Below are 25,666 nucleotides of genomic sequence, written 5' to 3' on the forward strand. Positions count from 1 at the left end.
ACAACAGATGCTGGAGAAGATGTAGAGAAATAGGAACGCTTTTACACTGTTGGTGGAAGTGTAAATTAGTTCAACCATTGTGGAACACAATGTGGTGATTCCTCAAGGATCTAGAAATAGAAATACCATTTGATCCAGCAATCCAATTACTGGGTATATACCCAAAGGATTATAAATCATTCTACTATAAAGACACATGCACACGTATGTTTATTGCGCCACTGTTCACAATAGCAAAGACTTGGAAGCAACCCAAATGCCCATCAATGATAGACTGGATAAAGAAAATGTAGCACATATGCACCATGGAATACTGTGCAGCCGTGAAAAAGGATGGGTTCATGTCCTTTGCAGGGACATGGATGAAGCTGGAAACCATCATTCTCAGCAAACTGACAGAAGAACAGAAAACCAAATACTGCATGTTCTCACTTCTAAGTGGGTGTTGAACAGTGAGCATACATGGACACAGGGAGGGGAACATCACACACCAGGGCCTATCATGGGGTGGGGGCTAGAGGAAGGATAGCAGGGGGTGGGGGATTTGGAGAGCAATAGCATTAGGAGAAATACCTAATCTAGATGACAGGGTGACAGATGCAGCAAACCACCATGGCGTGTGTTTCTTTGTAACAAACCTGCATGTTCTGCACATGTACCCCAGAACTTAAAGTATAATAAAATAAATAAATAAATAAATAAATTACAGCTTCAAAATGAAAAAAGAAAAGCACAGACTAGATTATTACTATTCAGCTTCTCTTCTCCAGGGGAGGCTTTATGTAACTGTATGAATATTGTCTTTATAATAGCTAGTTTGTGAGTGCCAATCAGATTTTCACAACTAAACAGTATGCTATCTAGGGATTCTCATATGTGAGGGTGATAAACCGTTCTCTGATAATATTAGGTTAATGAACAATCTGGGTCTTTGCTGATTGCCATCTGTCTATTAGAAATTATCTGAACAGCTGCAAATGCATTGCCCAATTTAGTCAAAACTGACCCAACATTCAGGTATGAATAGAATTCATGAGCATTATCGATAGCAGGTGAGTTGTTTCTCTCAACTAGGAGTTGCTAGCCTTCTCATTTAAAATTAAAGGCATCCTGCGTTTAGACATATTTATATTCATTTATTACTGATACAGTGATGTTTTGTTTAATTAAGGACTAAAAGATTATACCCATTTTTATCTTATCTGGTTATAGACAATTGCTTTGTTAAGATTACTTTCCTGTTTTTTCTTATGTTTTATATCAGCTGTTCTTAACCCTCTTAGACCTTTTCCCCTTTTTTAAAACAAATATTTCATAGAAGATCAATTTTACTTTTCTCAAATCAAACTGAGAATGAACACATGTAAATATACACATATTAATGACAATGCAATGTGATAACTTTATAGAGAAGAAATAAATGGAAAATAATTTATAATTTTAAAAATAGATTCATGTAACAATTCTATACTAAAGGACATAAGGAATTAGTTCCTTATACCTGTACAGAAAATCACAGTAGATGTTATAGCTACAAATGCAGCTGATAGAGCTAGTGTTGTAGTGCTGACTTAAATGATTGTAAGCTTCATCTCCAGGCACTGCCTTAAGCATAATCTGCAAACTACTTACCTAGATGTGCCATCTGCTCTATCCACTCCTAAAATTCTGACCAAATGTACTGCCTCTTGTAGGTCTTCTCAGACCAGGAGACAAAGGAATTACATTATCACCAGAACTGCAAGTCAAAGACTTGGTGCTTGATATGATAAACAGTGTATTTACTATGTAAGCCAGAGGCCCTTGCTCCCACATTCCTGATCTATGGCCATGGTACTTGAGAGCTTCCATTTTCCCCAGTATCTTGTTTTTTAAAAGTTGGGAATTGAGGGAATCTTGTTATGCTAAACCCTCACAAGTCTGATGGTAAGAGTCTTAAAGAAGCTAAACTTACACAGTAGAATTATAAGTGGGGAAGTCTTCCAGACACTGTTAAAAGTGTCTTACTAAAAGTAACTGGTGATGTTCTTAAGTCCATAAAATGCTATAGGCACCTTATAAAGGTTGATCTGTAATATTAGGAGTAATCACATATATGGATGAAACTTTGGTTTCTCTCTTTAGCCTCAACTGCATATGAGTCTCTGTCTAGGCAAAGCTGAATTGCCTGCAAGAGTACTACCACTGGACCAAACCCTAAATTGTATCTTTGAGAGCCTCGTGGTGACTCTCCTAAGCAGTGTTCTCTCCAACTAAGGGAAAGGATCCAACCCAGAGTGGGACAGCCGCATCCCTCATCAAAGATATTTAAATGTTCCTGGGATTTGCAGGTTATTTTCCTAATGTCATTGGCTTACCTAATGGAAGGGTCGTTAGATAGGGTCATTAACTGAGATAATTAGGAGATAACAACAGGTGGACACCTACACATAGCAATGCCTGACCTAATTAAGAATGTTTTAGAGTCAAGCCTCTGAAGGTAAGGAATGCAGGCCAGGAAATGGAGGGGAAGTTATCTACCAATACACCTGGTTCTATGTATCTTTTAAAAAGCTCCAGCAAAGCTTTACTTTTGTGATAGATGTACCTCCAGCAAAGACCCAGAATGTCCAAGAAGTTGCTACATCTGAACTGTTTTCTAAATACTTTTACACAGCTGTTGCTATGGATGTTACAACAAACCTGTCTTCTCAAGGATGACATTTAATCCTGATGGTGGTAGATGTGCTTATCGAAATGGCTCTATTACCTTCATTGGGCCTGTTGGCTCCTCTGTACTATTAGTATATCATTCATCAAAGTTTTCTACCACTGTTAACTTCCCCATAGCCTATTCCCTTATCCCACAGTTTATATACGCAATTGTGGAAAGCACTACAAAACAGCTGCTTTAGCTGAACAAATTCATATTCTTCTATTCACCATTCAAATGAAGGGAAGAGAAAACAAATCCTACATGAATCATGGGAAAACAGTTTTACAGCTACATATGATACAGACAACACTCCTGGTTGTCTTATCTCATTGAAAAATATGCATATACTATTCACAATAGCAAAGACATGGAATCAACCCAAATGTCCATCAATGATATACTGGATAAAGAAAATGTGATACATACACACCATAGAATACTGTGCAACCGTAAAACGGAGCAAGATCATGTCCTTTGCAGGGACAGGGATGGAACTGAAAGCCATTATCCTTAGGAAACAGGATAGTGGAAATTAGAATGCAGGATGCAGGAACAGAAAACCAAATACTGCATGTTGTCACTTATAAGTGGGAGCTGCACAGTGAGAACACATGAACATGGGGAGGGGAACAACACACACTAGGGCCTGTCGGGGGAGTAGAAAGGAGACCATCAGGATAAGTATAGCTAATGCATGCTGGGCTTAATCCCTAGGTGATATGTTGATAGGTACAGCAAACCATCATGGCACATGTTTACCTGTGTAACAAACCTGCACGTCCTGCACGTGTGTCCTGGAACTTTAAAGAAAAATATGCATATAACAATGTACTATGTTCATTCACACATCACTGCATAGTAACTTTAACCCCCATACTTGCTTTTAGTCTGCACTGTTGGGTAGTTTCACAAACTCTTGCCAATCAACAGCTAGAAAGAACCTCAGACCATAAAAAAGACTACAAAGGCTCAGAGTAAAGCTTCTAATATACCAAACAACACATAGTAATTATCAGAAGACATAATCCAAGTTGGAGACACCATTTTCCTCCAGAACATATCCATTTTATCCATTTTCGCTAATCCAAACATTTCCTATACCCATTCAGGGTCACAGATATAACCAACCACCTAATATTCAACCTAGAGTTGTTCATGATCAGTCAGATTTGTCCCCTCTTCTTTTTTTCTCTTTTTCTGCTGATCCTTACATCTCTCATTAAGTTATCACTCCATTCTCTAATCCCAGAAGGTAAAAAATTCTCAACTCCATGGCCAGCTCTGAAATTGATAATGGGAATCAGTTTTCTAAAACTAGAAACTGGTAAAATATGTGTGCAACTTTTATTGGCTGAAACTCTTCAGCTACCCAAATCTATGCCTTTAAGTTAAAACTCTGTGTTTTATTACTACATATAAGATAGATTATAGATAGAAAAATGCATAGATAAGTTAAAAAATTACTAAGGATGACATATTTCAGGTAGCAGAAGGAGGTGCAGTCAGTGTAGCCAAAGGCTTTTGTTGTTTGTTTTGTTTTAACTATGTCTTTTTTTCTCTCTTCTTTGTTTTGAGACAGAGTCTTACTCTGTCACCCAGGCTGGAGTGCAGTGGCACAATCTTGGCTCACAGCAACCTCTGCCTCCTGGGTTCAAGCGACTCTTCTGCCTCAGACTCCTCAGTAGCTGGGACTATAGGCACCGCCACCACGCCACACTAAACATTTTATTTTTAGTAGAGAATGGGTTTCACCATATTGGCCAGTCTGGTCTCGAACTGCTGACCTCGTGATCCACCCCTCTTGGCCTCCGAAAGTGCTGGGATTACAGGCATGAGCCACCATGCCTGGTCTGTTATTACTTTATCTTAATATGCATACAGTCACTAAAAATGATATATATTTTTAAGTCATTCATATTAGAATATTTTTAGATGTGTAAAAATTACTATATAGAAAATGTTGGAAACAAGATAAAACAAGTAACCAAAGTTTTAACAATTTTGTTAAAATATTATTTTTATCACTCTTCAATCACTTTAAGAAAATACAAGACTACTCTTTTAAGTGGAAGAAAAGTCTCTGTTTGAGGACTTCAAGTTTAATCTGGGGTTTTCAAACATTGATATGGTTGCATGGCCTTTTAAAAGCCTTTGGGCACAAAACTGATAAAATGTGGTTTTACTTATTGGCATGCCTGTGCAACAAAGCATTTGAGAGGCATGACTGACAGGCCAGAAGTATGTATGAGAGAAAACCTATGCTTATGTCTGCTTCAGTGACTTTATTAGCCACACCCTACTTGTAAATTGTAAACTGTCATTCAGAGTAGCATAGTGATGTTTCAAACAAGTCAGGTTATAATACCTCTACTTCTTTTGTCTTAATGCCCAGAGGTGGATTCAGAAAATGTTGTCTTAATGCCCAGAGGTGGATTCGGAAAATGTTCCTATGTTTTGGCTCATAAAAGCATCCATCTGGAAAATACTAAATAACAAACCCTAATAGTAAAGAGCAATGCAAAGATTTATGACACTATACATACATGTAAATTGTATATTTAAACACCACAATTAGCTAACTCGGCCTTCATTATAGTTTAGCACATATTTCAGATTGAGAACAAAGAAAATCATTCTATTGTTATGTGTCAGGTTTAAGCCAGTATTTTAAAACATACTCTTAACCATATATACTGAATTAAAATTGTAAATAATAACAGAAACTTCATTGGAGATTTCTGCTATCTAAAAAGAACTATACAACAATCTGTTTTTTAAAGTATGCTATATTTTATAAGAAATACCCAGTTTAACTTTAAGATATTAAAATAAACAGAAACAATATGTTCATATCATACTTTTCCTACAACTGTACAATTTTGAACAGAAATAAGGCATGAAAACAAATATTACAGTTTATTGACTTTTATTAATAATGTTAATATTCCTTCCTGAATGTAAGATAACTCGACCCTAACTATTCCTAATGAAAGTAATATATACTCATTTGTAAAATTCATACAGTACAGAAAAGTATAATATATTCAATAAAAAAATGCCCCATAATCTCCTCCTTCACTTAGAACAAAATAATTTTTGTGGTCTAAATTTCAATAAGGTAGTAATTCAAATGTGTAGCTTTTAGGTAAGTATTAAAGGTTTTAATCCTTTTACCATAAATTGTCAAATTAAATTTTCATTAGTGCTCAAACTTTAAGGTAAATAGCATTCTGTGTAACTGCTCAGTAAATTAGTATTCAATAATGATACTTCTAATTTCTCATTTCTGAAAGGTATCTCCACAGAGGCAAGCTTAAGAGACATTTGGTATTCTAGTCTTTATCAAGGGATAAAATTGTGGGATTCTTGGGTTTTTCTTTTTGAGGTGGACCAAATTGCAAAATGATGTCTCAGGAAGCCCATTTATCTGATAACTAAGAAAAGATAAACACCTGTAAGTTGATGTTTAAAGCCCAAACTAGTTTTGAAATAACAAGAAAGAGAAAGCCAATAGTTCAAATTTCAGTCACTTTTCATCTAAACCCATCAATGTGTGCGCTGGTCCATTAATTATGTGGCCCAGCACAAAATGATATGTTAGTCTTCCTTTTCACTCTAAGATGACAGCTGAGAGGTAAGGTTTTAGTTCAGGAGAAAGAAAGCTATTTCAAATACTTTATTTGTTGGTCTCAAGAATGTACCTAAATCATGAATGAAAATGAAAAATTTTCTTTATTGAGGATCAAACCAATTATTTCTTTGATCAATCTCTTAGAAGCTAAATAATATTCAGGGCAAAGATTTAAAACTCATGATTCTAATGGACCCAGCTTTTCTAGATTAATGAAATATTTTAAGCAGAGGTTGGCAATTTTCTTTCTGTAAAGGGCCATATAGTATTTTAGGTTTTGTGGGCCATACAGTTCCTGTCACAACTATTTGACTCTGCCCTTGCAGTGCAAAAGCAGCCATACATGATATGTAAATGAATAATCAAGGCTGACTTCAATAAAAATTTATGGGCATAAATATAAATTCTATATAATGTTGACAAGTCTCAGAATATTCTTTTGATGTTTCTCCAACCATAAAAAGGTAAAAACCATTCTTGGCTCACAGGTTACAGAATAACAGGCATCAGGCTGGATTTTGCCTGAGCATAGTTGGGTAACCCCTATTCTAACAGATTGTTTTGATTCTTGTTTTATAGACTGTACCTATGCTTCAGAGGAAAAACATGTCACTAAGGTATTATTTTTTAATTTTGTTTACAGTATTTGATAGGTTCCAGAAGCCTACCAATTACCAGAATAATTATTGGAAGTAATGCCATTTAAAATATTACTCTCAAGTGAACCCAATTCAGTGTCTTTAGACTCCATTCCCATTATAATAGTGGAAAACATCTGTTTTCAGTATAAAATCTTTTGTTCCATTTACTTCATTAAAAAATTTCCTATGCTAATGAATGTTTAAGAAAAAAAAATTAAGTTTGGCTATTTTCTACATTAACTATTTTAAATGAGTTTTAAATTTGTGTAAAGTTAATTTACACACCTTTTTATTTAAAAAAATTTTAATTTGTGTAAATTAAATTACACCAAAGAAGTTTTAATCTGTGAAAATTCTCAATGTTAAATTACATTTAATTTTTTTAATAATAAATACACACATGGCTCAGAATTCCAAAGCTTTCTAGTGAAAGGGCCTACTGCCAAACTTGTTCTGTAGTCACCCAGTCAAATAATGTTGCCTTCAGAGGCAAATAATGTTAACTGTTATAAACCTAACAGTCCACATTACGTTTGCAATTATATATATATATATATTCCATCAATATATAACATTTATAATTGTATATTAATTTTGTCATAATTTTATAGCATAGCCATTGTTTCCAAAATGTATTCTTCTATCTAATGATAAGTTAATACATACACATTACATAAAATTCAAACATTTAGAAAATAAGAGATCTGTATAATGCCACCAGCCAGAAAAAGGAAACTTAACATATTACAGATTTTCTAGCTTATCCCCTTTCACGTATTTTTAACAAAATAGAATCATTCTTACTGTTTTGCAAAATGCCTTTTTTAAAATTTATCAAAATATTTTAAAAAGCTATATGTCAGTATATATAGACTGACCCCCTTCTCTTTTTTATAGCTATATTATTCAACTGTATGAATATATTATAATTTAATCAGTACCCGATTAGTGGGTGTTTGGGTTATTTCCTGTTTTTACTAAAATCAGTACTGCTAGATTATTCCAAAAAGATGCAGTAATTAAAGTATTTTAATCCCCTGGAAATTCTCATAACAGAAAGAGCAACTACAACAGTGAACCCCAATATCCATGGACAGCATCTACAACAAACCTTAGTGACAACATATTTTTATAATCCCAAAACATAAGTGGATAGGGATAAATCACCAACAGCTACAAGACCCACTAAAAACCTCATGAGGTCTAGAAGGTCTACAGTGGGTGTTGAGGCAATGTGATTTCTGTGCAGTCATCTGAATGTCAACATGAAAAAATTCAGTGAGGCTCAGGTAAAACGCAGTAGCAAGTATAAGTTTCTTAAGGAACACAAATGCTTGGTCATCTAATTAGTGACATGCATAAATGGATGACCAAGATTCCCACTGTCCCTACCTACTATCCAGTGAAACCTCAGCCAAGGGAATGAGTATGGCAGAAACAGCTATGAAAGGTGTACAATAAGTGGGAGGGAGAATACTTATTCTATTATATTTTATGGAATAAAGTGTTACTCAATTCTAGAATCACAAAGCAAAATAAAATAATTAGAGGCACGCCTGTGAGGGAGTGGGATGGAGGCAGCCTTTTGGGCTGCCTATGAAATATCACTACTCTTACTGCTTGTCTGTTTGTTTGTTTATTTTACTGGCTCAGTATGGGGAGAGTAGGAAGTGAACTCTAATGGGCTATTACTTCTGGCTGTAAGCACCCAGTCACACCATCCAGGCACAACCCTCTCCAGAGCCAGGGCCAGAGCCAAATTGGGAGTTAAGCTGGAGTGGTATAACTGTGAAACAATAATGCAGGTGTGTCTAAGGCAAGCTCAGGGAGGGCATAAGCCTCCTATGGAGCAGAAGGGCAAAAGCGCACTTGATCTTTATTTTCATTATAAATAAAGACCACACAAACAAAAATAACAACAACAGCTTCATGGGAGAAGCACACGGAAGGTAGGGGATCTTCTCATGGTCCAGACAGATGAAAAATTCAAGTACTAATTGGAAGATTTCGTGAGGTCATTGTCAGAACAGCAGGAGAAACGAGAGATGATTCTGTAGATTCCAATTTGTGGATACAAGAAAACTGTGGGAAGGTATCAATGTGCTGGGATGGTCTAGATTCTGGATCCTATAAATAGTTAAGACTAACAAAGTAAAATAATCTTTCCATATAAATCCCCAAACTTAGGAGAAACAGTTGAGAATAGAGTCCAAACTGAGCACACCAAGCACAATGAGGGCAAAGGACAAAAAATGTAGAAATTAAAAACGTAAAATAGAAGACCATATTTTTGTCTACATGATGAACACAACAAATACAGAAGCTCCAGACCTATGCCGATGAGAAAGCTTTCTTGGCACACTCACCCCCTTAAGAGTCAGAAAAACCAGTTTTCCATAAAAATGAACAAGAACTAAGGGTTGCAATCACATCCCATACAAAGCTGCATTTGAAAAACAGTATAATTTCCCTATCAACAATGAAAGCACTCTAGAAAGACATGCCCACAAATAGATGAGAGTTGACCCCAATATTTTAAAATAATCTTAAGTAAATATAATGATAGAAGTTAGGAAAGAATAATGTAAATAAGGATAACAAAACTCAGAAAGAGGTGATTAAAGAAGATTTTTTAGAGAATGAAAGAATAAGAAACTAAGAAAAAATCGTTTCAGAAATGAGCATTAACTTAGATCACAAGACTAAGTAAACAATTATTTATAAGTAGAGAATTTAAAGGATGAAAAACTTAAAAATCAAAGATAAGAAAAAAGACTCAAGTAAAAGTGTTAGAGAAAGATCACAGGCAAAGAATACCCAACATACATAAAATGAGAATTCCTGGAGAAGAAAAACAAGTGCAATACAGCAGAATCCTGAAAAACTCTTAAGAAAAAATTCCTGAAATAGAAAAAAACTTTGTAGTACTAATGAAAGGGCACATCATGACCTGGAACATCAGCCCAAGTTGGTCAACATCAAGACATATTCTAATGAAATCCTGTGAGCATTCAGACGAAAAGACCAAGTTCTTATAAACGAATGAAAATGGATTACGATCACTTTTTGTCAGCAACACTTTATGCCAGAACACAATATGGAAATATATTTAAGATATTCAACAAAAATGTGAGCCAAAACAACCTATTTGCATTAGGTCCATTCTCACATTGCTATAAAGAACTACCAGAGACTGGATAATTTATTAAGAAAAGAGGTTTAATTGACTCATAGTTCCACAGGCTGTGCAGGAGGCATGGCTAGGGAGACCTCAGGAAACTTACAATCAGGGTGGAAGCATGAAGGGGAAGCAAGCACTTTCTTCACATGGCGGAGAGGGAGAAAGAATGTGAAGCAGGGGGTGCTTTCAAACAACCAGATATTGTGAGAACTCACTGTCTATGAGAACAAACAGACTTTCAAACAATCAGATATTGTGAGAACTCACTGTCAATGAGAACAGTAATAGGGGAAATCCTCCCCCTTGATCCAGCTGCCTCCCATCAGGCCCTTTCTACAACACTGAGAATTAAAATTTGACATGAGATTTAGGTGAGGACACAGACACAAACCATATCACTGTTACTTCCATGAGCCACTACTAGGAAATCTATTAGATAATGAGATTCAGACAGCCAACATGACTTAAGACATTTATATAAGGAATAGTGATAAGCATAATAAATATATCTACATTTAAAACTAAATGCTGAAGCCAGTCACAAAAGGGTAAATACTGTATGATTCCACTCATATGAAGTAGCTAAAGTGGTCAGATATTATAGAAACAAAGTGGTGGTTGTCGAGGGCTGAAGAGAAGGGAAGAGGAGAATTAGTGTTTAATGGGTTTCAGTTTTGCAAGATTAAAAAGTTCAAGTGATTTATTGCCCATCAATGTGAATATATTCAACACTACTGACATATACACTTAAAAATGGTTAAGATAGTAAGTCCTCTTATGTGTTTTTTTATCACAATAAATGAAAAACTATTAGCTTGTACATAAATTTTCAAAAAACTATATGATAGTTAAAGGGAGATAATTACACAACCCAAAACAACTATTAAAAATGTAGGGAGAATAAGAAGAGTAAAATAAAAATAGAGTAAGTGGGATGCTGAGACAGGAGGATCACTTGAGCCCAGCCTGGGCAACATGGCAAAACTCCATCTCTATAAAAAGTACAAAAATTAGCCAGGCGTGGTGGCACACACCTGTACTCCCAGCTTCTCAAGAGGCTGATGTGGGAGGACTTCTTGAGTCCAGGAGGTCAAGGCTGCAATGAACCATGAGCTACTGCACTCCAGCCTAGATGACAGAGTGAGATCCTGTCTGCAAGAAAAAGAAAAAATAAAATAAATAAAGGACTGCCTTACAGATGCTGGCTAGAAATAAAAAGTGTGTTACTTCATATCTGACACTGGGAGAGAAGAAGGATAAAGGGGGAACTTGGCTACCAATTCCGGTAATGTTCACAGTAGAGAACGAACAGACAGTATTCTGAAAAAGACTGAAAGAAAGAAAATAACAGGCCAATATCTCTGATGAATATAGATGCGAAAATCCCGAGCAAAACAATAGTAAACCAAGTTCAAAAATACATTAAAAAGAGTATTCATCAAGACCTAGTGAGATTTATTCCTGAGATGAAAGGATGATTCAAAATATGAAGATCAATTAATGTGATACATCACAGCAACAGGATGAAAAACAAAAACCATATGATCATTTTCATTTGATGCCAAAAAGCATTTGATAAAATTCAACATCACTTCATGATAAAAATCCTCAAAAATAGTGTAGAAGGAATAATCTCAGCTTAATAAAAGCCATATATGACAGACCCACAGCTAGTATCATAGTTAATGAGAAAAAACTGAAAGCATTTTATCTAAGAACAGGGACACAACAAAGATGCCCGCTTTCACCACTGTTATTCAACATGGTACTGGAGGTCTTAGCAAGAGCAATCAGACAAGAGAAAGAAATAAAGGGCATCCAAATTGGAAAGGAAGAAGTCAAACTGTCCTTGTTTGCAGATGCTATGATCTTATACTTGGAAAAACTTAAAGAATCCACATAAAAGAACTGTGAGAACTGATAAATTCAGTGACGCTGCAGGTTACAGAATCAACCTACAAAAATCAGTTGCATTTCTATATGCCAACAGTGAACAATATGAGAAAGAAATTTAAAAAGTAATCCCATTTACAATAGCCACAAGTAAAATAAAATACATAGGAATTAACTTAACCAAAGAAGTGAAAGATCTGTATAATGAAGGTGATAAAACACTAATGAAAGAAATTGAAGAGAGCACTATAAAGTGGAAAGATAGTCCATGTTCGTGGACTGGAAGAATCAATATTGTTAAAATGTCCATAGTACCCCACACAATCTATATATTCAATGCAATTCATATCAAAATACCACTGACATTCTTCACAGAAATAGAAAAAAACACCCTAAAATTTACATAGAACCACAAAAGATTCAGAGTACCCAAAGCATCCTAAGCAAAAAGAATCACATTACCTGACTTAAAATTATACTACAGAGCTATAGTAATCAAAACAGCATGATGCTGGCATAAAAGACACGCAGACCAATGGAACAAAATAGCTAACCAGAAACAAATCCACCTACTTCCAGTGAACTCATTTTCAACAAAGGTGACAAGAACATGCACTGGAGAAAAGATAGTCTCTTCAACAAATGGTACTGGGAAAACTAGATATCCGTACACAGAAGAATGAAACTAGACCCATATCTCTTGCCATATACAAAAAACAAAGTGACTAAAGATTTAAATCTACAACCTCAGACTAATACAAGAACATATTAGGGAAATGCTCCAGGGCATTGGTCTGGGTAGAAACTTCTTTTTTTTTCTTAATTATACTTTAAGTTCTGGGGTACATGTGCAGATCATAAAGGATTGTTACATAGGGATACACATGTCATAGTGGTTTGCCGCATCCATCCCCCGTCACCTACATTAGGTATTTCTCCTAATGTTATCCCACCCTAATCCCCCCCACCTCCTTTTTTCCCTCCCCTACATTCCCCTAACCCCCCAACAGGCCCTGGAGTGTGAAATGGTATCTCAGTGTAGTTTTGATTGGCATTTCTCTAATGACCAGTGATGATAAGCATTTTTTCATTTGTTTCTTGGCCTCATATATGTCTTCTTTTGTAAAGTGTCTGTTCATATCCTTTGCCCACTTTTGAATGGGCTTGTTTTTTTCTTGTAAATCTGTTTCAGTTCTTCGTAGATTCTGGATATTAGCCCTTTATGAGATGGGTAGATTGCAAAATTTTTTTCCCATTCTGTTGGTTGCCGATTCACTCTAATGATTGTTTCCTTTGCTGTGCAGAGGCTCTGGAGTTTAATTAGGTCCCATTTGTCTATTTTGGCTTTTGTTGCCAATGCTTTTGGTGTTTTAGTCATGAAGTCCTTGCCTATGCCTATGTCCTGAATGGTTTTGCCTAGATTTTCTTCTAGGGTTTTTATGGTGTTAGGTTTTAGGCTTAAGTCTTTAATCCATCTGGAGTTAATTTTAGTGTAAGGTGTCAGGAAGAGGTCCAGTTTCTGCTTTCTGCACATGGCTACCCAGTTTTCCCAACATCATTTATAAAACAGAGAATCCTTTACCCATTGCTTGTTTTTTTGAGTTTTGTCAAAATTCAGATGGTAGATGTGTAGTGTTGCCTCCAAGGCCTCTGTTCTATTCCATTGGTCTATATCTCTGTTTTGATACCATTACCATGCTGTTTTGATTACTGCAGCCTTATAGTATAGTTTGAAGTCAGGTAGTGTGATGTCTCCAGCTTTGTTCTTTTTACTTGGAATTGACTTGCCTATGTGGGCTCTCTTTTGGTTCCATATGAAGTTGAAGTTGTTTTTTCCAGTTCTGTGAAGAAGGTCATTGGTAGCTTGATGACAATAGTGTTGAATCTGTAAATTACTTTGGGCAGTATGGCCATTTTCACGATATTGATTCTTCCTAACCATGAGCATGGAATGTTTCTCCATCTGTTTGTGTCCTCCCTTATTTCCTTGAGCAGTGGTTTGTAGTTCTCCTTGAAGAGGTCTGTCTCCCAGGCGTTCCATTTGCCAGTTGAAAGGCGCCCACATTTGCGTGAGTTTTTTTGCAGAGACCTGCTGCACTGGCTGAAACAGCCACGCTGGAGACTTGTGCTTTTCTGTCCGGGAATCTCCTGGCCTGGCTCCCTGTTTCCATCCCCTTTTAATCAGTTGAACGGGTGACTCTGTCTCCCAGGTATTCCACTCGCCTGTTGAAATGGCACCTGGATTTGTGTGAGTTTTTGTGCAGAGACCTGCCACGCTGGCTGAAACAGCCACACTGGAGACTCGTGGCGCTTTTCCACCTGGGAATCTCCTGGTCTGTGGCAATAAAAATTCCTTTGGAAATACAGTGACCACTCACCCTCTGTGTTTTCGCCGGAAGCTGCAATCCAGAGCTATTCCTATTCGGCCATCTTGGATCCCTCCCCTCAGTCATTAGGTCTTAAAACTCCAAAATAATCTCCACTGACTTTGTGTCTCACATCTAGGGCATGAGGATGCAAGCAGTGGGCTCAGAAGGCCTTGGACAGCACTACCCCTTTGGCTCTGCAGGGCTTACTCCCATGGCTGCTTTCATGAGCTGTTGTTGAGTGCCTGTGGCTTTTTCAGGTGCATGATACAAGCTGTTAGTGGATCTACCATTCTGGGGTTAGGGGATGGTGGTCCTCTTCTCACAGCTTCACTAGGCAGTGCCACAATAGAGACTCTGTGTTTGGGCTCCAAGCCCACAGATCCCCTCTGCATTGCCCTAGTAGAAGTTCTCCATGAGGGTCTTGCCCCTGCAGCAGACTTCTGCCTTGACATCCAGGCATTTCCAAACACCTTCTGAAATCTAGGCTGAGGCTCCCAACTCTCACACTCTGTGTACCTGCAGGCTTAACACCACATAGAAGCCACCAAGGCTTAGGGCTTGTATTCTCTGAAGCAATGGCCCAAGCTGTACCTTGGCCCATTTTAGCCATGGCTAGAGTTGGAGCAGCCATAATGCAGGGCACCATGTCTTGAGGCTGCACAGAGCAGCAGGACCCAGGGCCTGGCCCACAAAACTATTCTTCCCTCCTAGACCTCTAGGCCTGTGATGGGAGGGACTGCTGAGAAAGTCTCTGAAATGCCTTGGAGGCATTTTCCTTATTATCTTTACTAACATTCAGCTCCTCTTATGCAAATTTCTGCAGCCAGCTTGAATTCCTCCCCAGAAAGTGGGTTTTTCTTTTCTACCACATCATCAGGCTGCAAATTTTCCAGGCTTTTGCACTCTGCTTCCCTTTCAAATATAAGTTCCAGTTTCAGATCATCTGTACTCACTCATGTCACCATACATTGTTAGAAGCAGCTGGGCCAAACGTTTGAATGCTTTCCAGGTTAGACATTCTTCTGCCATGTACCCGAAATCATGACTCTCAAGTTGAAAATTCCACGGATCCCCAGAGCAGGAGCACAATGCTGTCAGTCTCTGCTAAAGCATAGGAAGACTGAATTTACACCAGTTCCCAGTAAGTTCCTTATCTCCATCTGAGACCACCTTAGCCTGGACTTCAACAATTTAAGCAGTCTCTAAGAAGTTTTAAACTTTACCTCATCTTCCTGTCCTGTTCTGAGTCCTCCAAACTGTTCCAACCCCTGCCCATTACCAGTTCCAGAGTTGCTTCCACATTTTCTGATACCTATATAGCAATGTCCCACTCCCAGTGCTACTTTTCTGTATTAGTCCTTTCTCATATTGCTGTAAGGAACTACCTGAGACTGGGTAATTTACAAAGATATGAGGCCTCAGGAAATGTACAGTCATGGCAGAAGGTGAAGGGAGAGCAGGAGGAAGAGAGTGAAGGTACCACACACTTTTGAACAAGGCAGATCTCATGAGAACTCACTATCACTAGGACAGCAAGGGGGAAATAGACCTCCATGATCCAATCACTTCCCACCCGGTTCTTCCTCCAACACTGAGGATCACCCCTCCCTAAGTTAACTTACAAATTTAACATTATGCATATAAAAATACCATCAGACCTGGGGTGGTGGTTAGATGAGTCTCTGCATGTGTCAAAATGTCAAGAACCGTACATCAATACAATCCATTTTACTGCCAAAAAAAACCATACTATTTTTCCCTGGGGTCCACAAGTTAATTTTAAAATTCATTTGGAAAGACAATTAAAATAAATCTGGGAATATCATGCAAAAGAATAGTAAAAGGAACCTAGCCCCACAGACATTTAAACATATGAAAAAACTCTTTAATTAAAATTACAGAGTATATTGGTATCCCAATGGAAATGAGCAGAAAATCCATATGGAAATTCAGTGTATGATAAAGGCAGTTCAAATCAGTGGAAAAACATGAACTTCAGCTTTTTAGTAAGTAGAATTTCTGTAAGTGTATTAGATTTTTTAATGATAAAATTGGATTCACTCCTCACACCATAATAAATTCCAGAAGGATGAGGGATTTAAATGTAAACAAACGAAACCGTGTAAGTATACTAGAAGAAGACATGGGTGAAATCTGGTATAACCTGTAAACGGGAGAACCTTTCCTAAAAGTGAGTAGTAGACAAAATGTCCCCCACTGAGAGATGTTCACATTCTAATCCTTAGAACCTGTGAATATATGCTGTGTTACATGGCAAAAGGGACATTTGCAGATTTAACTAAGATTACGTGGAAATTATTCTGTATTATCCAGGTGGGCCCAATCTAATGAAATGAGCCAGAGAACTTTCTTTGGCTGGTTAAGTAAGATGTGGTAGAAAAGGAGGTCTTGCAGCAACATGGATAGAACTGGAGGCCATTATATTAAGTGAAACAAGTCAGACTCAGAAAGACAAATATCACATGTTCTCACTTATAAGTGGGCGCTAAATAATGTCTCGTTTCAGACATGCTGAAATGTCCATAAAAAATTATGTATGTTTAATCATGAGCTTGCATAAGTACCCTTATACTTATCTTCATGCTCATTCTATTAATTTTTTTTACAGGATATATTTCAATAGGTAGGCTTTCTAGGCCAAAGAGTATTAATATTTTTATTTTTAGAAATACAGCCAAATTGCCCTTTTAAAAGTACAATTAACCCTTGAACAAGGTGGGGGTTTAGGGCACCTCCATGAAGTAAAAATCCATGTATAATTTTTGACTTTCCCAAAACTTAACTACTAGTACCCTACTGTTGATTGGAAGCCTTACCAACAGCATAATCAATTAACACATATTTTGTATGTTATATTATATACTACCTTCTTACAATAAAGTAAGCTAGAAAAAATAAAATTTTATTACAAAAATCACAAGGAAAGGAAAATATATTTACCATTAAATGGAAGTGAATCATCATAAAGGTCTTCATCTGTGTTGTCTTCATATTGAATAGGCCGAGGAGGAGGAAGAGGCGGGGTGGGTATTACTGTCTTGGGGTGACAGAGGCAGAATACGTGAAGGAGGTTAAAGGAGAGGCAAGAGAGGTAGGCATTCTTGGTGTAACTTTATGGAAATACATCATTTCTGTTTACATTTCTTGCTTTTTCATTTCACTAGAAATGTTTCTATATTGTACCAATTCTTCCTCCACTGTTTGCTTTAGTTTCAGTGCCTGTTTCATAGAAGGGTCTATGTCGTAGGAGAAGTCAAAAGCAGTCTTGAACAGTCACCCTTTTTCCAGATTGTCTATCAATGGACACCAAAACTCAATATATCAATCAATACATAGTAATAATAATTGAAAATGAAATTTTTATAAAATACTTTAATCTCAACACATTTACATGTCCCCAAAGCATGAGTACTTATTTCCATATAGGCACATCCACTTGTGTCAAAGATATTCAAGATGAGAAGGGAAAACCCCGTGTTAAAGACAAACTTTTATACATAAATATAATACATTATCATTAATTGCATATTTTTCCTGTTTTGCTTATTTTTCTAATGAAAACAACTGTCAACGATATATATGCTGGTATTTCTTACACAGGAAGGCATGACTTCCACAGAGATCACATCAACACTTTGAAGTAACTGAGACAAAAAGTATGGGACCTTATAACAGTTACCCTAAAAGATAAACTGCCTGTTACCACCCTTTTGGGTCAAGGTAACACTATTTTTCTTGTTCTTCCTTACTTTTGATAAGCTGCTGACACTTTTTGAGCATCCTAAACTTCCTCCATCATCATCTTAGTCTCCTGCCTTTTTCTAGTTCTAAAAAATGGCAAAATACTATTTTCCTTAAGAACAGCATGGAAAATACTGTATTTGGAAGGACAACAAAGTGTGAGCTAAGTGAAATTGAAGGTAGAAAAAGAATAATATCAAAAAATTTGATAGGTTTGTAATAATTCCATAATTTACATGCATATTTAAAAATGAAAGTTGTGGTTTTTCTCAAGCTATTAGTATATCACAGATTTAGAAATCACTACCAGATGGTTTTCTTTTCAATCTAATGCCCTTACCAGTAAGTAGAAGTCATTAAATAAATCAGTAAGCTTATGTTATCACAGGATCATGACCAATGTCATTCTTCTATTAACTCAAAATTTTGCCAAAAGCTACTCTCTCATATACATATATAATATAAATGCATTATATATATTTTTTCTCCTCATAAATAATCTTGGGTTGTAAAAGTTACATATCACTGCTCTATTTTGTTAAAATTACTAAATTTTACCCAACAGTGCAGATTTTTAATAATTTGTGTTTATAATCACTCAGCTTATATATACAATGTCAAATTACTAGCCTGGGCAACATAGTTCGACCCCATCTCTACAAAAGTAATTTAAAAATTAGCCAGGTATGGTGGTTCATGCTGGTACTTCTAGCTACTCAGGAGGCTGAGCTAGGGAGGATTGCTTGAGCCTGGCAGTTAAAGGTTGCAGTGAGCTGTCATAGTGCCACTGCACTCCAGTCTGGACAACCGAGCAAGACTCTGTCTCTAAATAAATAAATAATGTCAAATGAACAGACTAAGACATAAAATGCAAATGTTCAGTTTACTTTTAAACATTTTTGTTGACATACTGGTTTGCTCTCTTGATCTGTTTCCCACAACTTCTAATTATTTATATAAGAAGCTTGGCTGTAATGCTAATATAATATAAAATTCAACTGAGTTCATTAGAGATTCATTCATATATAACTATCTTCTAAGAACAAAGCTTTTTTGGAAAAAAAAAAAAAAAACACCTAAAATCTAACACTTCTTAAAGGATTATGTTTGGGGGTTTCCTCAATTGTTTCCAAGATCAGTATGGAAAATTCTTGTAAACAGTTCAGTTCTTACTCAGTCTGTGTCCTTTTAACTTAAAAGGCTTTGTAGTATAATTGCTGTGTAAATATCAGAATTTTCCATATATTGAGCAATGTACATAAAGAAGTCATCAAATGGTTTATCTTGTACTTATCAACTTGTTTATTTTTATGCCTCCAAAAAGCTGTATTTTTTTTTTTACAAGAGCAGCTGCTACTTTGTAAATATTTTAATGGTTTCTGTTAAGTAGAGCTGTCAGTTTAACAAACAATATTATAAAAGATTTTCATTCTTCCATGTGATTCAACATCTTGAAAAGTGTTTTACCTTGAAAATCCTTTGGAGATTTTAGACTGGAAAGGATATCTCCTTTGAAGACACAAAGCCAACAAAAGAATAGATAGGTTTAAAGAATAATGTATAAGATCACCAGAGAAATAGTGCAATTTTTTTCAGAAGACAAATGTATAAAACCAATAAGTTCTCTTAGCTCGCTTCTCCTCTTTTGACTCTGGCAGTTTGTTGAAATGGAAGAGCACTGGCTTTGTGCCAGACATTTCAGGTATGAACCTTGATTCTTTTGCCACTTAATAGATATTGGTTTAGAGCAAGCCAATTAACCTCTTTGACCCTCAGTTTCTGTATCTGCAAATGGTGTAATGATACCTACCTTAAAGGGTCATTATGAAAATTAGAGATAATTTATGTAAATGGGCTAACTAAATAAAGGTGGCAATTATTATTCTATCCTACCTACCTAGCAACCAGGAGTCTCCCAGTCATTCTTTAGTCTTTGTCCTTTACATTTTTATTCTCCCAGCTTATCTCTTCTTTCTTTTTTGTCTACTGCATGGAATTGAAAGTAAGAAATATTTTAGAGATGATCTAATTTAGCACTTTTGTTGAACAAATGAGGAAATAGAAGCTCAGAGAGATTAAATGACTTGTCTAAGATCACAGTTAGTTAAACACAGAGATCAGAACCCTGGTCTCCTGAGTTTTTCACTGTTTTCATTCTTGCTGTGAAATGGAATTTGGTAAGGTAATTCTAGCCTGGATCTAAAGGAGCATGTTAAGATAGGATAGCAAAAAACAGTGAAAGAGACAAGAAAAGGAAAAAGATTAAAAGAGGAGGTGGGGAGAGCTTTTCCTTTTGTTCTACATCAAGCCTGAGCAAATTTTTTAAAGGTCCAGATAGTAAATAGTTTAGGCTTCCCAAGTCATATGGCCTCTATCTCAACTACTCAAATCCAACACTATAGCACAAAAGCAGCCGTAGACAATATATAAAAAAAAAAAAAAAATGGCTATGCTCCAATAAAACTTTATTTGTACACTGAAATTTGAATTTCATACAGTTTTCACATCTAGAAATATATCTTCCTTGTATTTTTTCAACCATTTGAAAATATAAAAACCATTTTTAGATTGTGGACCACAGAAAAACAGATGTAGGGCTGCATGTGGCTCATGTGATCTGTAGTTTGATGCCTTTAGAAGTATAAGCCTGATAAGTAGAACAGATATTCAGCCTTGATGTTATAGAAATAATAATAGAGTTTAAAGGGGACTGGGATGAAGTAGAGTGTGCCTGCCCCACAAAAGTTGGCAGTAGCCATTCAGATTAAGGAGACTGTGGCTCTTAGGAAATGGAGGCCAAATATTGCAAAATCTTCTGACTTTTCAAAAAGCCTGAAGACTGGATTTTTATGCTAAATCTCCCAATTTTTTAAATGAATTTGCGTAGCTTCCATTGCACAAAACAAAATGAAAGCTCACCTAAATGTCCCAATTTTAAGTGTTGGTAAATAATTCAAAGTAGTTGTTAAATACTGTAGATCAAACATCTGTAAACTGAATTTGGCACATGCATTACCAGTTTAAAATCTGTGTTCTAGGAAGACAAAGCAAAATTCTAGGTAATTCATGCTTCCTAGCAAGAATTCAAATTTACCCAATTCAGGGTCTTTCAGACCAAACCCTTAACCCTCTCCACAAATGGAACGCAAAAGTAATTATAAAGTCATAGGTCACTCAGGCTATAACCACTCCCTACCCCACCCCACCAAACTTCTGCCTTTTTGTAGTTTATTAGTTTAAGACATTAAGCTTTGTTGTAGGTGGTACCAAAGTCCTAGTCACATCTAGAACCTTTCCTGGAATTGAGTACGCTCAATATTATATTTTAAAAATATAATCACATATTATAGCTATAATCTAAGACTACCAGATTTAAAATAGTTAATATAAATTATTTTTTTTCTAACTCCTGTTGTCCTTTCTCAAAGTTATAACCATATTAAATTGCTGCTACTAGGGATCTTATTTTCATTTTATATTCAAGTAAACACAATTTAAACATATTTACCAATAAAAGAACCCAAAATAAGTCCTTTAGTATCTTCCAAAAATTTTTATTTTCTACTTTTTTTTTTTTTTTTTTTTTGAGACAAGTTCTCTCACTCTGTTACTGAGGCTGGAGGGCAGTGACATGATCACGGTTCACTGCAGCCTCAACCTCCCCAGGTCAGGTGCTCCTCCCACTCAGCTTCCAAGGTAGCTGGGACTACAGGTGTGTGCTACCATGCCTAATTTTTTTTTTCTTTAGTGATGAGGTTTCACCATGTTGCCCAGGCTGATGTTGAACTCCTTGGCTCAAGCAATTCACCCACCTCAGCCTCCCAAAGTGCTGTAATTACAGGCATGAGCCATAGCACCTGGCCTCTCCTCTACTTCTATGTTGTCACTAGTTGTTTATTTTTTTCTGCTCCCCTCTCCCTGCCCTGCTATCACACTGTTAGCTCATTAAGGATGGGATTATGTCCACTTCATCTTTATATCCCCTAATCATTAAAGATATCTGCACAGAACAGACCTTCAATAAAAGTTTTCTTTTAAGAGGTCAGGAGTTCGAGACCAGCCTGGCCAACATGGAGAAACCTCTTCTCTACTAAAAATAGAAAATTATCCAGGCATGGTGGTGCATGCCTGTAATCCCAGCTACTCAGAAGGCAGAGGCAGGAGATTTGCTTGAACCCAGGAGGCAGAGGTTGTGGTGAGCCAAGATCATGCCATTGCCCTCCAGTCTGGGCAACAAGAGCAAAGCTGCATCTCAAAAAAAAAAAAAAGAATAAACATTCAAAACCTAATTTTCGCATTTGAAAATTAAACCATCTGAGAACTCCATTACTAGCAGAGATACATTTTCATTTTATCTTAATTAATAACAAAGAGTACAGCTGATCCATGTAATTATATTATGGAAATTAAGTATGATAATAGAAGTACCTACTACACTTTTCATCCTTAAAATAGTACTAGCATATCCAAGCAAAATGTATTACAGAAAGTTTTGCAAGGAGACAATCCATACTATATGTATTTTCTAGTGGAATATGAAAAGAAATTCAGTAACAGTAAGGATTGGGAAAAGGGCTCAAGGTGAGAATAAATATAATAATATCTTGTCTATCAAGGAAAAAGCATTTAGTCCTTACCTGCTACAGTTTTCNGAAACTGTATATATAATATATAATTTATATGATTATATATGCACACTGCAGAAATAATATACAGAAGTGACATTAGCAAGATGGCAGATTAGGAAGCTCCAGGTCCTCATTTTCCTATAGAGACAAATTATCTGTAATATATACATAAAAATAGCTTTGTGAGAAGTCTAGAAATTAGTTAATGGACTACAGAATGCAGGCAAGTGTAAAAACAAGAGAATGGATGGTGCCTGAGAGGGTAAGGGAGTTCATTACATTATTCTAGTTCCAGGGCCCCTCCCCTGGAACAGAAGGAATAGAGTGAAACTTAAGTCCAGCATGCTAACTTCTTTGTGGGCTGTCTTACTTTGCTCAGGGAACTGATGAGAATGGCAGTGGCATAGTTTGTATACAAGATTAGAGGCCACTGAAAGCAGGTGAATGCCTTAGCATGTTAAGACAGCAGAGACTCTGTAGTTCTGCAGGCAGGCTCCAGGGGGGCAAGCAGGAGATTAAGGGCAGAGGAATACAACAGAAAAAGCTCCCATGAAGACATAGGAAAGTAAGACACCCAGATATACTAAAAGCAAACATACAACCCCAAAGAAAACACATACCCAGGAAAAATCTGAGTGGTCTCAGAACCTCTAGCCAGCCTGACTGGTCACAGTCTTCCCCCAAATAAAAGTAGTTGATAAAGATTGAGAAAGGTGGCTGTTTCTTCAAATGCTGAAACTTCAACAGAAGACCACAAGGTATACAAAGAAACAGGACCATAGCCTGACCAAAGGAACAAAATTAAGCTCCAGAAATTTGCCTTAAAGAAATGCAGATCTATAAACTTCTTAAAAAAGAATGTATAATAACTCTCATAAAGATGATCAAGACCTACAAGAGAACACAGAGCTGCACAGAAATCAGGAAAACAATGCATGAACAAAATAAGACTATCAACAAAGAGAAACTATTTTTTAAAAGTTGTAAGGCCAGGCATGATGGCTCAAGCCTCTAATCCTAGCACTTTGGGAGGCAAGGGGGAAGAACTGCTTGAGCCCAGGAGTTCAATACTAGCCTGGGCAACACAGCAAGACCCTGTCTCTTGAAAAAAGAAACGAACAAACAAATTATCGACCTGAAAAATACAAGTGAACTAAAGAATTCACTAGAGGGATTCAACAGCAGACTTATGCAAGCAAAAGAATCCTTGTTTTTGAAGCTAGCACATTTGAAATTATTGAGTCTCTCAAAAGGAGGAGAGAAAGAGAAAGGGACAAAGAGCTTATTTGAACAAACAGTGGCTACAAGCTTCCCAAGGCTGATAAGAGAAATGGACCTACAAACTCAAGAACTCAATGAACTGCAACTATGATATACCTGAAGAAACCCATACCAAGCCATGTTATAATCAGATTGTTGTAAGTCAACAGAATCTTGAAAGCAGCCAGAGAAAAACAACTCATCATGTACAAGTGAGCCAACTAAGATTAGCAGCAGTTTTCTCAATAGAAATTTTGAAGACTAAAAAGAAATGGTATGATTAAAGTGCTAAAAGAAAAAAATCAACTAAAAATACTGCATCCAGCAAAACTGTCCTTCAGAAATAAGGAAATTAAGACCTTTCCGATAAACAAAAGCTATTTAGTCAATATTACTAGACAATATATACTAAAGAGAGTCCTTCAAATTAGACAAAGGATGCTAGGCAGCAACATAGTGATATGAAATTATAAAGTTCTCCACTAATGATAAACATTTAAATAAATATAGATCCTATATTGGTACATAAATCCACTTTTAATTTTTGTATAGAGTCTAAAAGTAAATTACAGACATACACAATTATAAATCTGTGTTAACTGGTATACAATATACACAATAGGTAATTTATGACAATAACAGAAGGGGGCTTCGCTATAAAGGAGAATTTGTGTATCTAATTGAAATTAAGTTACTACTCTAAAATAGATTTGTTATAACTTTAAGATACCTAATGTAGATGACGGGTGATGGATGCAGCAAACCACTAGGGCACATGTATACCTATGTAAAAGCCTGCATGTTCTGCAAATGTACCCCGGAACTTATAATAATAATTTTAAAAAAGATAGTTTCTACAATTGCAGTGGTAACCACCACGAAAATATCTATACAGTGCACACAAAAGGAAATGAGAAGGGAGTCAAAAGAATATCACTACAGAATATCCATAAGACACAAAGACAGAGAAGAATGAGGGTCCAAAAAGCCATAAGATATACAGGACATAAGTAACAAAAAGGCTATAGAAAATCCTTCCATATCAGTAATTACTTTAAAGAGAAGCAATTAAACTCCTCAGTCAAAAGGCATATTGGCTAAATGGATAAAAATAATAAAAATAGGATCCAATGGTATGCTGCATACAGGCACTTTAGATCTAACAACATACAAGGGCTAAACATGAAGGATGAAAAAAGATACTCAATGCAGACAATAACCATAAGAGAGCAGACATATCTTTACTAATATGAGGCAAAATAGACTTTAAGTCAAAAACTGTCATAAGAGACTAAGAAGGATACTATATAATGATTAAGGAATCAATTCCCGAGGAAGATACAGCAATTATAAATATTTATGCACCAAATATCAGAGCTCTCAAATATGTGAAGCAAGCATTGACAAAATTAAAGGGATAAATACATATCAACACAATAATAGTAAGAGATTTCAATAGCCCACTTTCAATAATGGATAGGACCACCAGATATAAGGTCAATAAAGAAATAGAGGACTTCTCTTTTTCTTCCCCCAAGGTGGCAAATCAGAGGCTTTTCTAGCATGCTTCACCTATTTTGAAGCAAAAAAAAAAAAAAAAAAAAAA

At 36.2% G+C, this 25,666-nt stretch overlaps 1 protein-coding gene across 10 annotated transcripts in view; it reads left to right on the forward strand.

Moving 5' to 3' along the window:
- LOC108299718 (WD repeat containing planar cell polarity effector) overlaps nt 1-25,666 on the forward strand; it is a 510,874-nt gene that overhangs the window by 414,207 nt on the left and 71,001 nt on the right. Inside the window, exon 15 of one of the 10 annotated variants that reach the window (XR_005199010.1) lies at nt 6,906-6,943. The exons of the other annotated variants lie outside the window; for them this stretch is intronic. The gene's annotated coding sequence lies outside the window, so the exon portion shown is untranslated. The remainder of the gene's footprint in view (nt 1-6,905; nt 6,944-25,666) is intronic. 10 annotated transcript variants of the gene reach the window in all.

The sequence above is a fragment of the Cebus imitator genome, unplaced genomic scaffold (genome assembly GCF_001604975.1).
Source record: "Cebus imitator isolate Cc_AM_T3 unplaced genomic scaffold, Cebus_imitator-1.0 Scaffold23, whole genome shotgun sequence".
NCBI classification, from domain to species: domain Eukaryota; kingdom Metazoa; phylum Chordata; class Mammalia; order Primates; family Cebidae; genus Cebus; species Cebus imitator.